This window comes from Manis javanica, chromosome X (genome assembly GCF_040802235.1).
Source record: "Manis javanica isolate MJ-LG chromosome X, MJ_LKY, whole genome shotgun sequence".
NCBI classification, from domain to species: Eukaryota; Metazoa; Chordata; class Mammalia; order Pholidota; family Manidae; genus Manis; species Manis javanica.
The window spans coordinates 92,489,334-92,504,019 of record NC_133174.1 but is presented as its reverse complement, the minus strand read 5'-3'; the positions used below and the strand labels follow the sequence as shown (position 1 = coordinate 92,504,019).

Sequence of the window (14,686 nt, the reverse complement as noted above, 5' to 3'; positions counted from 1 at the left end):
ATGTCCAGGACATGGGTGACATGCGACAGTTCTCACAACCATGTTTACACTGAACAGTACTGCCTTCCTTGCTTTAATTTATTGGTGGTCTGGATAAACAATTGGATCAGGAAGCGATCTTGTTCTTTTTCTTTTAAGCATATGAACTGATAAATGGGAGGACTGAGAATACAGGGCTGTAATTTTAGTGGTCGAGCACAAGGATGAAGTGACACAAACTCCTGCTCTTGGAGTCTCTGGAGCTGCACTTGTTTCCACTCTTTATCAGCAAGGTTATTCAATTTTCTGTTACTTGTAAGATTTATCGCAATATCTTGCCTTAAATTCCATTTTTGTGCCTAAGCAAAAGGCTACAGACTAAGATAAAAAATGGGGTAGCAAGCAATGGAGTAACAAGAAAACATGGGCTTTTGGGGTTGAGATGGGCAAAGTACAAATGAGACTTCCTTCCACAATCTGGGGTTGAAAACTAACAACCTACTATTCACTGAGAGTGCTTTCCCTCTTATGATAGGTTGGTTCTAGGTGACAAGGTAGTTTCGCTTATAGGATGATTTCATGGAGAAAAGGAATTAGTGGTATCAGATGTTTGTTTCTAAGGACACTGAGCAACTTCCAGTGGAAACAATGAGTAAACTAAATTATGGAATACCTGATTCAAAGTAAAAGATAAAATAGAGCCATTAAAGAATCCTACTGTAACAATGTCCTTCCATTTAAAGCTGTCAGACCAAGACAATCTGAAGAATGAGTTGAGAAATTGGCCTTTTCTATTACTTAGTCCTGATATCAGTTAAATTCACCACTTTACCAGAATACCTTTTCTTGGCCTTTTGAAAATAGTTCTCACTGTGCCCTGCTTATAAGGAAAATAAATAGCAATTTGCCTTATGTACCCTTATGCTTTGAAATATGAAAACACCTTAAGTCTAGGGTGAAATGGCAATATCAGAACAAAAAAGTAGATTATAGATTTTGAGTGGGCCTGACTAAAAACATAAGTTTATATCATTCCAAATTAATCACAATTGGGGCTCTCACTTATTATTTATATATTGATTACCTCTAGACTTCAGTTAGTCATGAATGATAAAATTTCAAGAGTGACCACTAAAATAATAGAGTGTATAATGTCTAAGGCATTAAAGGAAAAAAATACACTAAAAAATTTAACATAAAAGATAATAAGAAATGGGAAAAGTGAAGCCTCAAACAAGCCAGACAAATAGAAATCACATAGTTCATATGTGTTAGTAATCACAATTAGTAGTCACAGTAACTGAAAATGGGCTACACTTATTAGTTAGAAGTTATTGTCAGATTTTTAAAATCTAGCTACATGCTAAGGAATAAGCATGCAGAAAGTTTGAAAGTAAAAGGGCAGAAAATTATACCATGCAAGCACTAACCAAAAGGAAGTTGGTACTGCCAAATTAATATGAGACAAAATAGATTTTAAGACAGAAAGCATTATTAAAGATTAACAAAATAAGTCAATGGTTAAACAAATTGTACATCCACATCATGTAATACTATTTGGTAATAAAAAGGAATGAACTCTTGATATACACATCAACTTGAGAGGATCTCAAGGGAATTTTACTGAATGAAAAAAAGGGACAATATCACAAGGTCACATACTTTGTGGTCCCATTTATATAACATTCTTGAAATAAAAATAATTACAGAGATGGAGAACAGGTAAGTGGTCACCAGGAGTTTAGTATGTGGAATGGAGTGTGTGTGACTAGAAAGAGACAGCACAAAAGAGAACTTTGTGGTGATGGAATAGTTCTGTATCTTGATTGCAATGGTGTGATAAAATGGCATAGAACCATACACATACATTGTACCAATGCCAGTTTCCTAATTTTGATATCACACTATAGTTATGTATGATGTAACCATTGGGGGAAACTGTGTGGAAGGTACAGAAGACCTCTCTGTACTATTCTTGCAGCTCCCTGTAAATCTATATTATTTCAAAATATGACTTTTCAAATGACAAAAGGTTCCATTCACACACACACAAATAATTCTAATGTATGGACAGTTAACACTGTTATCACTTCACACCAGTCAGAATGTCCACTATCCAAAAGACAAGAAAAACAAGTGTCGGTGAGGATGTGGAGAAAAGAGAACCCTCCTACACTGTTGGTGGGAATGTCAACTAGTGCAGCCACTATGGAAAGCAGTATGGAAGTTCCTCAAAACTTAGTAAAAATAGAAATGCCATATGACCTAGTAACTCCACTTCCAGAATTTACCCAAAGAAAACAGAATCTCTGATTTGAAAAGATATATGCACCCCTACATGTATCACCACATTACTTACAATAGCCAAGATATGGAAGCAACCAAAGTGCCCATCAATAGATGAATGGATAAAGAAGATGTGGTGTATATATATGTATATACATATATATATATACACACACACACACACACACACACACAAAGGAATATTATTAAGCCATATAAAAGAAAGAAATCCTGCCATTTGTGACAACATGGATGGACCTAGAGAGTATTACACTAAGTGAAATAAACCAGGCAAAGAAAGAAAAATATCATATGATTTCACTTATATGTGGAATCTAAAAGCAAAGCAAAACCAAATGAACAAAACAGCAGTAGACTCAGAGACACTGAGAAGTGACCAGTGGTTACCTATGGGGGGGTTGGGGATTGGGGGTGATGGATGAAAGAAGTGAAGGGGATAAAGAGGCACAAAATCTTAAACATAACATAAAATAGGGATGAAAGTACAGCATAGAGAATATAGTCAATAGCTCTAACATCTTTCTGTGTTGACAGATAATAACTACACTAGTTGGGGTGATGATTTAATAATGTATGTAACTGTTGAAACACTGTGTTGTATACTTGAAACCAGTATAATATTGTATATCAACTATGCTTCAATTTTTAAAATATGCAAAAATAAGTAAATAAATGTATGGGCATTAAGAGTAACCTCAAAATATATAAGAAAAAATGTTATGGAACTATAAAAAGAAATGAACAAATCAACAATAACATGGGAGAATACTTCTCTAAAGTATTAAAAACAAGGAAAAAAATAAAGATATAGAAGAGTGAACAATATCATCAACAAGCTGATTTAGTGGATATATCGTGCACCCAGTAATAGGAAAATACACCTTTTTCTCAAGTACACGTAGGACATTTATAATAACTGATGATCATGTGCTTGGCTATAAAACAAGTCTCAAGAAATTTCTAAGATTCAGTATCATAAAGAACACTTTATCAGACCAAAGTGCAATTAGTATAGAAATCATTAACAAGATAACATTTTAAAACCCCATGTGTTTTGAAATTTTAAAACATACTTCCAAATAATTCATGGATTTAAAAAGAAGCATAATGGAAATTTAAAAATACTAAGAGCTAAATAATAATGAAATTACTAAAGATCAAAATTTGCAGGATTCAGAAAAAACACTATTTCAAAAGAAATTTATGACCTTAATTTTTTAAGGTAATAACTTTTATTTATTTATTTTTCATTAAGGTATTATTGATATACACTATTATGAAGGCTTCACATGAAAAAATGTGGTCATTACATTCACCCATATTATTGCGACCCCCCATATATTGCAGTCACTGTCCATCAGTGTAGTAAGATGCCACAGAGTCACTATTTGTCTTCTCTGTGCTACACTGTCTTCCCCATCATCCTCCCCACACCATGTGTGCCAATCATAATACCTCTCAATCCCCTTCTTCCTCCTTCCTAACCCGTCCTCCCCAACCCCTCACCTTTGGTAACAACTAGTCCCTTCTTGGAGTCTGTTGCTGTTTTGTTCCTTCAGTTTTGCTTCGTTGTTATATTCCACAAATGAGGGAAATCATTAGGTACTTATACTTCTGCACCTGGCTTACTTCACTGAGCATAATATCCTCCAGCTCCAACCATGTTGTTGCAAATGGTAGGGTTTGTTTCTTTCTTATGGCTGAATAGTATTACACTGTGTATATGTACCACATCTTCTTTATCCATTCATCTAATGATGGACACTTAGCTTGCTTCCATATCTTGGCTATTGTAAATAGTGCTGCAATAAACATAGGGGTACATATGTCTTTTTGAATATGAGAAATTAAATTCTTTGGGTAAATTCCTAGGAGTAGAATTCCCAGGTCAAATGGTATTTCTATTTTTAGTTTTTTGAGGAACCTCCTTACTGCTTTCCACAATGGTTGAAATAGCTTACATTCCCACCAGCAGTGTAGGAAGGTTTTCCTTTCTCCACGTCCTTGCCAACATTTGTTGTTCTTAGTCTTATGGCTTTAAATTTTTATGTCCTATGACATGTCCAGAATAGACAAATCTATAGAGACAGAAAATAGAATAATGGTTGATAAGGGCTGGAAGGGCAGTGAAGGAGAGGTGGAGAATGACAGTTAATGGGTACAGGGCATCCTTTTGGGGTGATAAAAATGTTTTAAAATTGATCATGGCCATGGTTGCACAACCTTTGTGAAAATACGAAAAAATATTGAATTGTCCACTTTAAAGAGCTGAATTGTTTGTATGTCAATTATGTTCAATAAAGCTTTTTTTTAAATCTTCAGTTAGACTAGAAAAAGGGCTAAACATTAATATGGTGAGCATCCAAATTAGGAAGTTCAAAAAAGATGAACAGAAACCCAAAGACAGAAGAATGGAAAAGACAAGAGTAAAAAGAGATGAAATACAAAGCAAAAATACATTAGATAGTATCAACAAAGCCAAAAATTTGCCCTTTGGTGTAATAAAAAAAGACAAACCTTTGGTGAGACCAATCAAGAAAAAAAAAGGTGTCAATAAACATTATCAGCAATGGGCAAAAGGACATAATAATAAATAAGCAGAGATTTTAAAAGATAAGACAATACTATGACTAACATTATGACAATGAATTTAAGAACATGGATGAAATGCATGAATTCCTTGAAAAATGGAATGTATCAAAACTGACTCAAAAAGAAAAGGAAAACCCAGAGGACTTTATAACCCCTGAGAAAATTAAATGAGGAATTTAAAAGCCCCTCTGCTCCACAAAACAGACCCAGATGGAATAGATAATCACAATCTTACACAAACTGTTCCAGAAAACAGAAAGAAGTATTACTATACAATGAATTTTATGACACAAGTACTAACCTTTATATCAAAATCTGACAGTATAAAAAAAGAAAATTATGGATGTCTCACTATAAGCATAGATGTGAAAATTTTAAATAAAACACCAGCAAGCAGAGTTCAGCAGTGTATAAAAAAATATGTTATGATCAATGTTTGAACACAAAAATGGCTTGACTTTTTAAAAAATCTATTAAAACTTGATTGACACCTTCCAACATTTATATGGTAGTATTAAAATTTTAAAGGAGCTATGTCAATTTTGAAAAATAAGGAAAAAGAAAGGAGACTTTTTTTTGATATCGTTAATCTACAACTACATGAGCAACATTATGGTTACTAGACTCCCCCCATCATCAAGTCCCACCACACACCCCATTACAGACACTGTCCATCAGCATAGTAAGATGCTATAGAATCACTTCTAGTCTTCTCTGTGTTGAGGTGTGAGAGGTGAAAAAGAGACCTCCTCCTAAAACCACATATGATACAAAAATATAATTAATACAACTAATCCTGAAGAGCAACAGGAAAGAAGGCTGTGCCAGACTGCATAAACCTGGAAGAAAGAACAGACCCCATGGAACAGGGTTGGGAACTTTCCAATCTTCAGGCGCTCCATCCCCCTAGCTGGCTATGCAGCTCCAAGGCCCCCCACCATGATATGCAGCCTGCTGTGCTTTCCTCCTGGCCAGCCCACACCTGGCTTGAAAACTGGAAAACCCTGCCCTGGTGTCAGGCCATCCAGAGGGAAGCCTACAGCAGCTACAAATGCAAAACATAGAGGTGTACACCTGTGTGTTCAGCCTACTGGTTCTGGCAATGGAGACAGGCATAGCAGTCAGGAAGCAAGAAACAGCTCCTCCTGCCAAGCACCAGCACCACTTGCCTGCAAGCCCTGACATCACTACTGGGGTAAGCAGCTCGAGAGAGTAGAGCTTCTGGGCACGAGAGGGCACCACATACAAATATGAACGGTCAAAGGAACCTGGTTCAAAGCAAAATCTCAACACCTGAAAAATGATCAAGTGAGACTGAACTAACAAATCTTCCTGAAAGAGATTTCAAAATAAAAATCATAAACATGCTCCTGGAGGGACAGAAAAATATTCAAGAACTCAGGAATGAATTTAGGACGGAGATCCAATTGTTGAGGAACACAATGGAGGGTATTAAAAGCAGATTGCATATGGTAAAGGAGACGATAATAAAATAGAAATTAGAGAAGAGGAATAGAAAGAAGCTGAAGCACAGAGAAAAAAGGGAATGAAAGAATACTGAGAGAACTGTGTGACCAATCCAAATGGAACAATATTCATATTATAGTGGTACCAGAAGAAGAACAGAAAGAAAAAGGGATAGAAAGGGTATTTGAGGAAGTAATTGTTGAAAACCTCCCCAATATGGGGAAGGAGATAGTCTCTCAGACCAAGGATGTGCACAGATCTCCCAACACAAGGGACCCAGGGAGGACAACACCAAGACATATAATGATTAATATGGCAAAGATCAAGGATAAGGACAGACTATTAAAAGCAGCCAGAGAGACAGAGATAAGATCACATACAAAGGAAAGCCCATCAGGCTAACATCAGACTTCTCAGCATAAACTTTACAGGCCAGAAGGGAGTGGCATGATATATTTGATGTAATGAAGCAGAAGTGTCTTGAACCAGCAATACTCTATCCAGCAATATTATCATTTAAATTTGAAGAAAGGATTAAACAATTTCCAGATAAGCAAAAGCTGAGAGAATTTACCTCCCACAAACCATCTCTACAGTGTATTTAGGAGGGACTGCTATAAATGGAAGTGTTCCTAAGATTAAACAGCTGTCACCAGAGGTAATAAAAAGGTACAGACAAAGAGTATAGAATATGATACCTAATATATAAAGAATGGAGGAGGAAGAAAAGGAGAGGAGAAAAAAAGAACCTTTAGATTGTGTTTGTAATAGCATACTAAGTGAGTTAAGTTAGACTCTTAGATAGTAAGGAAGTTAACCTTGAACCTTTGGTAACCATGAATCTAAAGCCTGCAATGGCAATAAGTACACACCTGTTGATAATCAACCTAAATGTAAATGGTCTGAATGCACCAATCAAAAGATACAGAGTAATAGAATGGATAAAAAAGCAAGACCCAACTATATGCTGCCTACAAGAGACTCACTTCAAACCCAAAGATATACACAGACTAAAAGTGAAGAGATGGAAAAAGATTTCATGCAAACAACAGGGAGAAAAAAAGCAGGTGTTGTAGTACTTGTATCAGATAAAATAGACTCTCAAGCAAAGAAAGTCACAAGAGACAAAGAAGGACAATACATAATGATAAAGGGGTCAATCCAACAAGAGGATATAACCATTATAAACATCTATGCACCCAACACAGGAGCACCTGCATATGTGAAACAAATACTAACAGAATTAAAAGGGGAAATGGAATGCAATGCATTCATTCTAGGATACTTCAACACTCCACTCACTTCAAAGGACAGATCAACCAGACAGAAAATAAGTAAGAAGACAGAGGCATTGAACAACACATTAGAACAGATGGACCTAACAGACATTTACAGAACACACTCCACCCAAAGCAGCAGGATACACATTCTTCTCAAATGCATAGGGAACATTTTCAAGAATAGATCATACAGAAGGCCACAAAATAAGCCTCAATAAATTCAAAAAGATTGAAATTGTACCAACCAGCTTCTCAGACCACAAAGGTATGAAACTAGAAATAAATTACGCAAAGAAAATGAAAAAGCCCATAAACACAGGGAGGCTTCACAACATGCTCCTAAATAACCAATGGATAAATGACCGAATAAAAACAGAGATCAAGCAATATATGGAGACAAATGACAACAATAATTCAACACCGCAAAAATCTGTGGGATGCAGCAAAGGCCATGGTAAGAGGGAAGTATATTGCAACACAGGCCTACCTCAGGAAATAAGAACAATCCCAATGAACAGTCTAAACTCACAATTAACACAACTAGAAAAAGAACAAATGAGGCACAAACTCAGTAGAAGGAGGGACATAATAAAGATCAGAGCAGAAATAAATAAAATCGAGAACAATAAAACAACAGAAAGAGTCACTGAAAGCAGGAGCTGGTTCTTTGAGAAAATAAACAAAATAGGTAAACCCCTAGCCACACTTATCAAGAAAAAAGAGATTCTACACACATAAACAGAATCAAAAATGAGAAAGGAAATATCACTACAGACATACAAAGAATTATTAGAGAATACTATGAAAAATTATATGCTAACAAACTGGATGACCTAGAAGAAATGGAAAACTTTCTAGAAAAATACAACCTTCCAAGGCTGACCCAGGAAGAAACAGAAAATCTGAACAGACCAATTAGTAGCAACCAAATTGAACTGATAATCAAAAAACTACCTAAGAACAAAACTCCTGGACCAGATTGCTTCACTGCTGAATTTTATCAAACATTTAGTGAAGACCTAGTACCCTTGTCCTTAAAATTTTCCAAAAAGTAGAATAGGAGGGAATACTACCAAACTCATTCTATGAGGCTGCATCACCCTAATACCAAAACCATAGAAAGACACCACAAAAAAAGAAAATTACAGACCAACATCCCTGATGGACATAGATGCAAAAATACTCAACAAAGTATTAGCAAACTGAATTCAAAAATACATCAAAAAGATCATCCATCATGATCAAGTAAGATTTATTCCAGGCATGCAAGGATGGTACGATATTTGAAAATCCATCAGCATCATCCACCCCACAAGAAAAAGAACAGAAACCACATGATCATCTCCATAGATGCTGAAAAAACATTCGACAAAATTCAACATCCATTCATGATAAAAACTCTCAACAAAATGGGTATAGAGGGTAAAAATGGGTATTAACATAATAAAGGCCATATATGACAAACCCACAGCCAACATCATACTTAACAGTGAGAAGCTGAAAGCTTTTCCTTTAAGATTGGGAACAAGACAAGGATGCCCACTCTCCCCACTTTTATTCAACATAGTTCTGGAGGTCCTCGCCACAGCAATCAGACAACACAAAGAAATAAGAGGCATCCGGACTGGTAAAGAAGGACTTAAACTGTCACCGTTTTCAGATGACATGATATTGTACATGAAAAACTCTAAAGAATCCCCTCAAAAACTACTAGATCTAATATCTGAATTCAGCAAAGTTGCAGGATACAAAATTAATACACACAAATCTGTGGCATTCCTATACACTAATGATGAACTAGCAGAAAGAGAAATAAGGAAAACAATTCCATTCACAATTGCATCAAAAAGAATGAAATACCTAGGGATAAACCTAACCAAGGAAGTGAAAGACCTATACTCTGAAAACTACAAGACACTCATGAGAGAAATTAAAGAAGATACCAATAAATGGAAATACATCCCGTGCTCCTGGATAGGAAGAATTAATATTGTCAGAATGGCCATGCTGCCTAAAGCAATCTACAGATTCAATGCAATCCCTATCAAAATACCAACAGCGTTCTTCAGTGAACTAGAGAAAATAGTCCTAAAATTCATATGGAAGCACAAAAGATCCCAAATAGCCAAAGCAATCCTTAGAAGGAAGAATAAAGCTGGGGGATCATGCTCCCTGACTTCAAACTCTATTTCAAAGCCACAGTAATCAAGACAATTTGGTGCTGGCACAAGAACAAACCCATAGAGCAATGGAATGGACTAGAGAGCCCAGATACAAACCCAAGCATATATGGTCAATTAATATACAATAAAGGAACCAGGGACATGCAACTGGGAAAGAACATCCTCTTCAACAACTGATGTTGGCAAAACCGGTCAGCTACATGCAAGAGAATGAAACTGGATTATTGTCTATCCCCATACACAAAAGTAAACTCGAAATGGATCAAAGGCCTGAATGTAAGTCATGAAACCATAAAACTCTTAGAAGACAACATAGGCAAAAATCTCCTGAATATAAACATGAGCAACTTTTTTCTGAATGCATCTCCTCAAGTAAGGGAAACAAAAGCAAAAATGAACACATGGGACTACACCAAACTAAAAATCTTCTGTACAGCAAAGGACACCATCAGAAGAACAAAAAGGCACCCTACAGTATGGGAGAATATATTCACAAATGACATATCTGATAAGGGGTTGACATCCAAAATATACAAAGAGCTCATGCACCTCAACAAACAAAAAGCAAATTATCCAATAAAAAAATGGGCAGAGGAGCTGAACAGAGACTTCTCAAAAGAAGAAATTCAGATGGCCAACAGGCACATGAAAAGATGCTCTACATTGCTAATCATCAGAGAAATGCAAATTAAAACCGCAATGAAATATCACCTCACACCAGTTAGGATGGCCAGTATTGAAAAGACTAAGAACAGCAAATTCTGGCGAGGATGTGGAGAAAGGGGAATCCTCCTACACTGCTGGTGGGAATGTAAGCTAGTTCAACCATTGTGGAAAGCAATATGGAGCTTCCTCAAAAAACTAAAAACAGAAATATCATTTGACCCAGGAATTCCACTCCTAGGAATTTACCCAAAGAATGTAATTGCTCAGATTCAAAAAAGACATATGCACCCCTATGTTTATTGCAGTACTATTTACAATAGCTGGGAAATGGAAGCAACCTAAGTGTCTATCAGTAGATGTAGGGATAAAGAAGAGGTGGTACATATACACAATGGAATACCATTCAGCCATAAGAAAGAAACAAACCTAGCATTTGCAACAACATGGATGGAGCTGGAGGATATTATGCTCAGTGAAATAAGCCAGGTGGAGAAATACAAGTATCAAATAATTTCCCTCATTTGTGGAGTATAACAACGAAGCAAAACTGAAAGAACAAAACAGCAATAGACTCACAGACTCCAAGAAGGGACTAGTGGTTGTCAAGGGGGATGGGTGGGGAAGGGTGGTTTGGGAGGGAGGGAGAAATGGACTGAGGGGTATTATGACTGGCACACTTGGTGTGGGGGGGATCATGGGGAAGACAGTGTAGCACAGAAAAGGCAAATAGTGATTCTGTGGCATCTTACTATACTGTTGGGCAGTGACTGCAATGGGATATGGGGGAAGAGATGATAATATGTGTGAATGTAGTAACCACATTGTTTTTTCATGTGAAACCTTCATAAGAGTGTATATCAATAATACCTTAATAAAAAAATAAAAATAAAAATAAGCATAAAAAAATAAAGAAAGGAAAGAGGGAAACTTACTCTACCAAATAGTAAGATATGCTACAAAGCCACATGTTAGTCAGGGTAACAATAGACTATGCTGCAGTAACATATGAACCCCCAAATCTCAGTAAAATAAACAAAGGTGTATTTCTTGTTTACATAACATTAAACAAAACCTCGGAAGTACAAGCCATAGGGCAAAAGAGTTTAATAGATTTGATTACATGAAAAAATAAGATTTTCTATTCAATAAAGGACACCATGAACAAAATTAATAGATGAAAGAACCAAAGATTTATATTAAGGTATCTTGCAGTATCTTGTAGCAAACTAACATGGTATGAATATCTAGCATATGTAAACTATTCCTGCAAATCCTCCCAAAAAAGGAGAGAATAATATATTACCTTAAATTGACAAAATATATGAAAAATGTACTAAGAGAACAGGAAAACCAAGCACTAAGACAGAAAGAGATGTTCAAACTCACTATTAATCATATAATGGCTAATTAATATACATTTATACCTGTTTGGCTGGCAATTAGAAAGCTGGGTCAGGCCAATCATTTGTGAGGGTACAGGGTTATAGGAACTCCAACACACACACAGCTGATTAGATTTAGACCAGGACTGTTATTCCCAAAAGCAATCTGACAGTACTTGATCAAATTAATTATACATGTGTCCTATGGCCCATCAACTTCATTTATTTTATATATATTCCAGAACACTTCTACAGGGTCCATAAGAGGAACTATATGAGGACATTCATCACAGTGTTAGAGGTAGTAAGGAGTTGGAAGCAGTCTAGACTCTATTTCTAGGAAAGCAAAGAAGTAAATCAGAGTGGATGAACATTGTGATATGTCATAACAATAGTTAGAAACTACAGCCTAGATGTGCACAGAGTAATATGTAACATTTTTTTAATGGTGAGTGGGAAAAAAGAAAAAGAATGAGAATCACAGCACTAAAGCATTATCTAAATTAAAAATTCGTGGATACACAATAACGTAAGTTTTAAAAGAACCCAGACAAACTAAAATATGCTTATCAAATATATTATAATTGTTGCCTGTTGGGAGGAGGATGTAAGAAGTGAGGAAAAGAGATGAAGAGAAACAAAGTAGTGAATGAATAAAGGAAAGAGGCAAAGGATTGATTAGAAGAATGTAGGAATGCAGGTATGAGAGGGAGGAAGAAATACCGTTACGATAATCCTCTATCTGAGGTCCATAAAAAAGGAAGGGAAGAAATCCATTAACGTTGCAGTATCATATGAACCCCCAAATCTCAGTGAAATAAACAAAGGTTTATTTCTTGTTTACATAAGAGTCTCAAGTTACTGTTCCAGGTCATCAGAGAGATTCTGCTATATGTGGCCATTCAGGGTCCCAGATTCATTCCATCTTGTACTCCGCTCTTCTCTATGTACTCAGAGTTCTCTCCATTTAGCCAGTGGATGGGAAGAGAGCAAGATCAGTCATGGAGATATTTTATGAGGGAAAATCTAGAAGTGGTATACATTACTCCTGACACGATTCATTGGCCAGATCTCAGTCTTATGACAACACTCATTCATAAGGGACATTGACCACTTGTCTAGCTGGGTGCCCAGGAGGAAGAAAACAACATGGATATTGGGGATCACTATCAGCCTCTGCCACAATGGGCAAGAGATTTGTGGATGGAATTATTAAATGTTATTAGAAGACATTAATCATCTGGAACACTGATCTCAGTGCTTGCTTTTCCTGACTCTCATCAACAGTTTTCAAACGTTTTCAGCCTCACTGATTCTCGGGCTCCTCCCTCCACCTTCAATCCCCTAGGCGGTAAAATCTTCCACTTCCTTTACAACTGTGTCCATCCACCAAAACAGTTGGGGGGGAGGGGGACACGGGTTGAGGTTAGAGAGTGGGCAGGTCAGTAATAGAGACAGTAAGTGAAAATGAGATCTGTACTACTTCCTCATATTTTCTGGCACTATTGCTGCCTTAAAAAATAAGCATCAGCATCTTACTACACTGATGGACAGTGACTACAATGGGGTATGGGGGGGCTCGATAGTAAGGGTGAATGTAGCGACATTGTTTTTCTTGTGAAACCTTCAAAAGAGTGTATATCAATGATACCTAAATTTAAAAAAAATATGCATCAGTGTGCAATCATTTTTACCATCAGAAAAAAGGCAATGAAATTATTGGCACTGAAAAATTAACAAGGACTCAATCTGAGGAAAAAATCTATGATTAAAAAATATTTCCAACTTGAGAGGGAGCCCTCATTTTATGCAAATGCCTTAGTCCAATGATGTTTTATAACTGTGTTGTTTTTTGTACATAAGAAGCAGTTATAAAAATGCTAAAGTATTTCATAGATTTTTAGACGGAATCCTTCTAAATAATGAGATTCAACTCTGGACAAAGGAAAGAGATGGGAGGCCAAGGCAGCTGAGAGTGTAATGGATGGAGACATGACCTGATCTTCCCTGTCCTGCCAAGAGTGTGGGACAGTGCTGTCTCCCAATCCCTTCCAGTATTCCAGAGTCTCCCATTCTTTGCATTCAGGCACCTAACTCTGCTGCTCACTCCAAAAATATACAGACATGTGAGCAAAGCTGTGACCTGAGTGAAAAATGCCTGTGGTGCCTCCCATCACTCTCCCAAATTCCCAAGAAGATAATTCAGCCTCAGCATAGATGGGAGCACTCTTCCCATCAATGGAAACCAGAATGGGATCCCTCCTAGACCCCTGTGGCTGAGGGTTTCCATGAAGCCTGGAGAAGTGATCACTTGAGGGAAACTCTCCACGACTTGTTTTCTGCCCTTATTCACGGTGCTTGAGTAGAAGCTTCCCTGGACTGTTTCTGCTGCCTCCCACCTAGCCTGAGGAGTGTAGTCTGGGGGCCTCTCATCCCCAAACTCCAGGGAACTGAGGAAGAGCCTAATTTTGCTGCAGGGTTGCTGCCTGCCAGTCCACCTCCTCCCTGCTGGTCCCTCAACCAGGTTTAGGTCAGTAAACAAGGAACACTCACCCACTGACCATACTGATTAACTTAGACCAGGTGTTCTCTGGCCAAGTCTCTATACACCTGGGAAGTATATATAAGATTGTATGTTGGGAGTGAAGGGACAGGGCATGTGGATTTCTCAGGAGAGAGGCTATAATTACTGACACATTCTTACTGGGAAGTGTGATCCTCAAAGATACCAGGGATTGCTGACCCAGAAGGCCTATGTTTATATATGTTTTAAATGGGATGATTTTTATTTTCTTTTAATAATGAAATTAATACAGTCATTGTAAAAATA

At 36.9% G+C, this 14,686-nt stretch overlaps 1 protein-coding gene across 7 annotated transcripts in view; it reads right to left on the bottom strand.

The window, feature by feature from the left end:
* Positions 1-14,686, bottom strand: part of ARMCX3 (armadillo repeat containing X-linked 3) — a 43,553-nt gene that overhangs the window by 14,363 nt on the left and 14,504 nt on the right. The gene's annotated exons all lie outside the window — the stretch shown is intronic.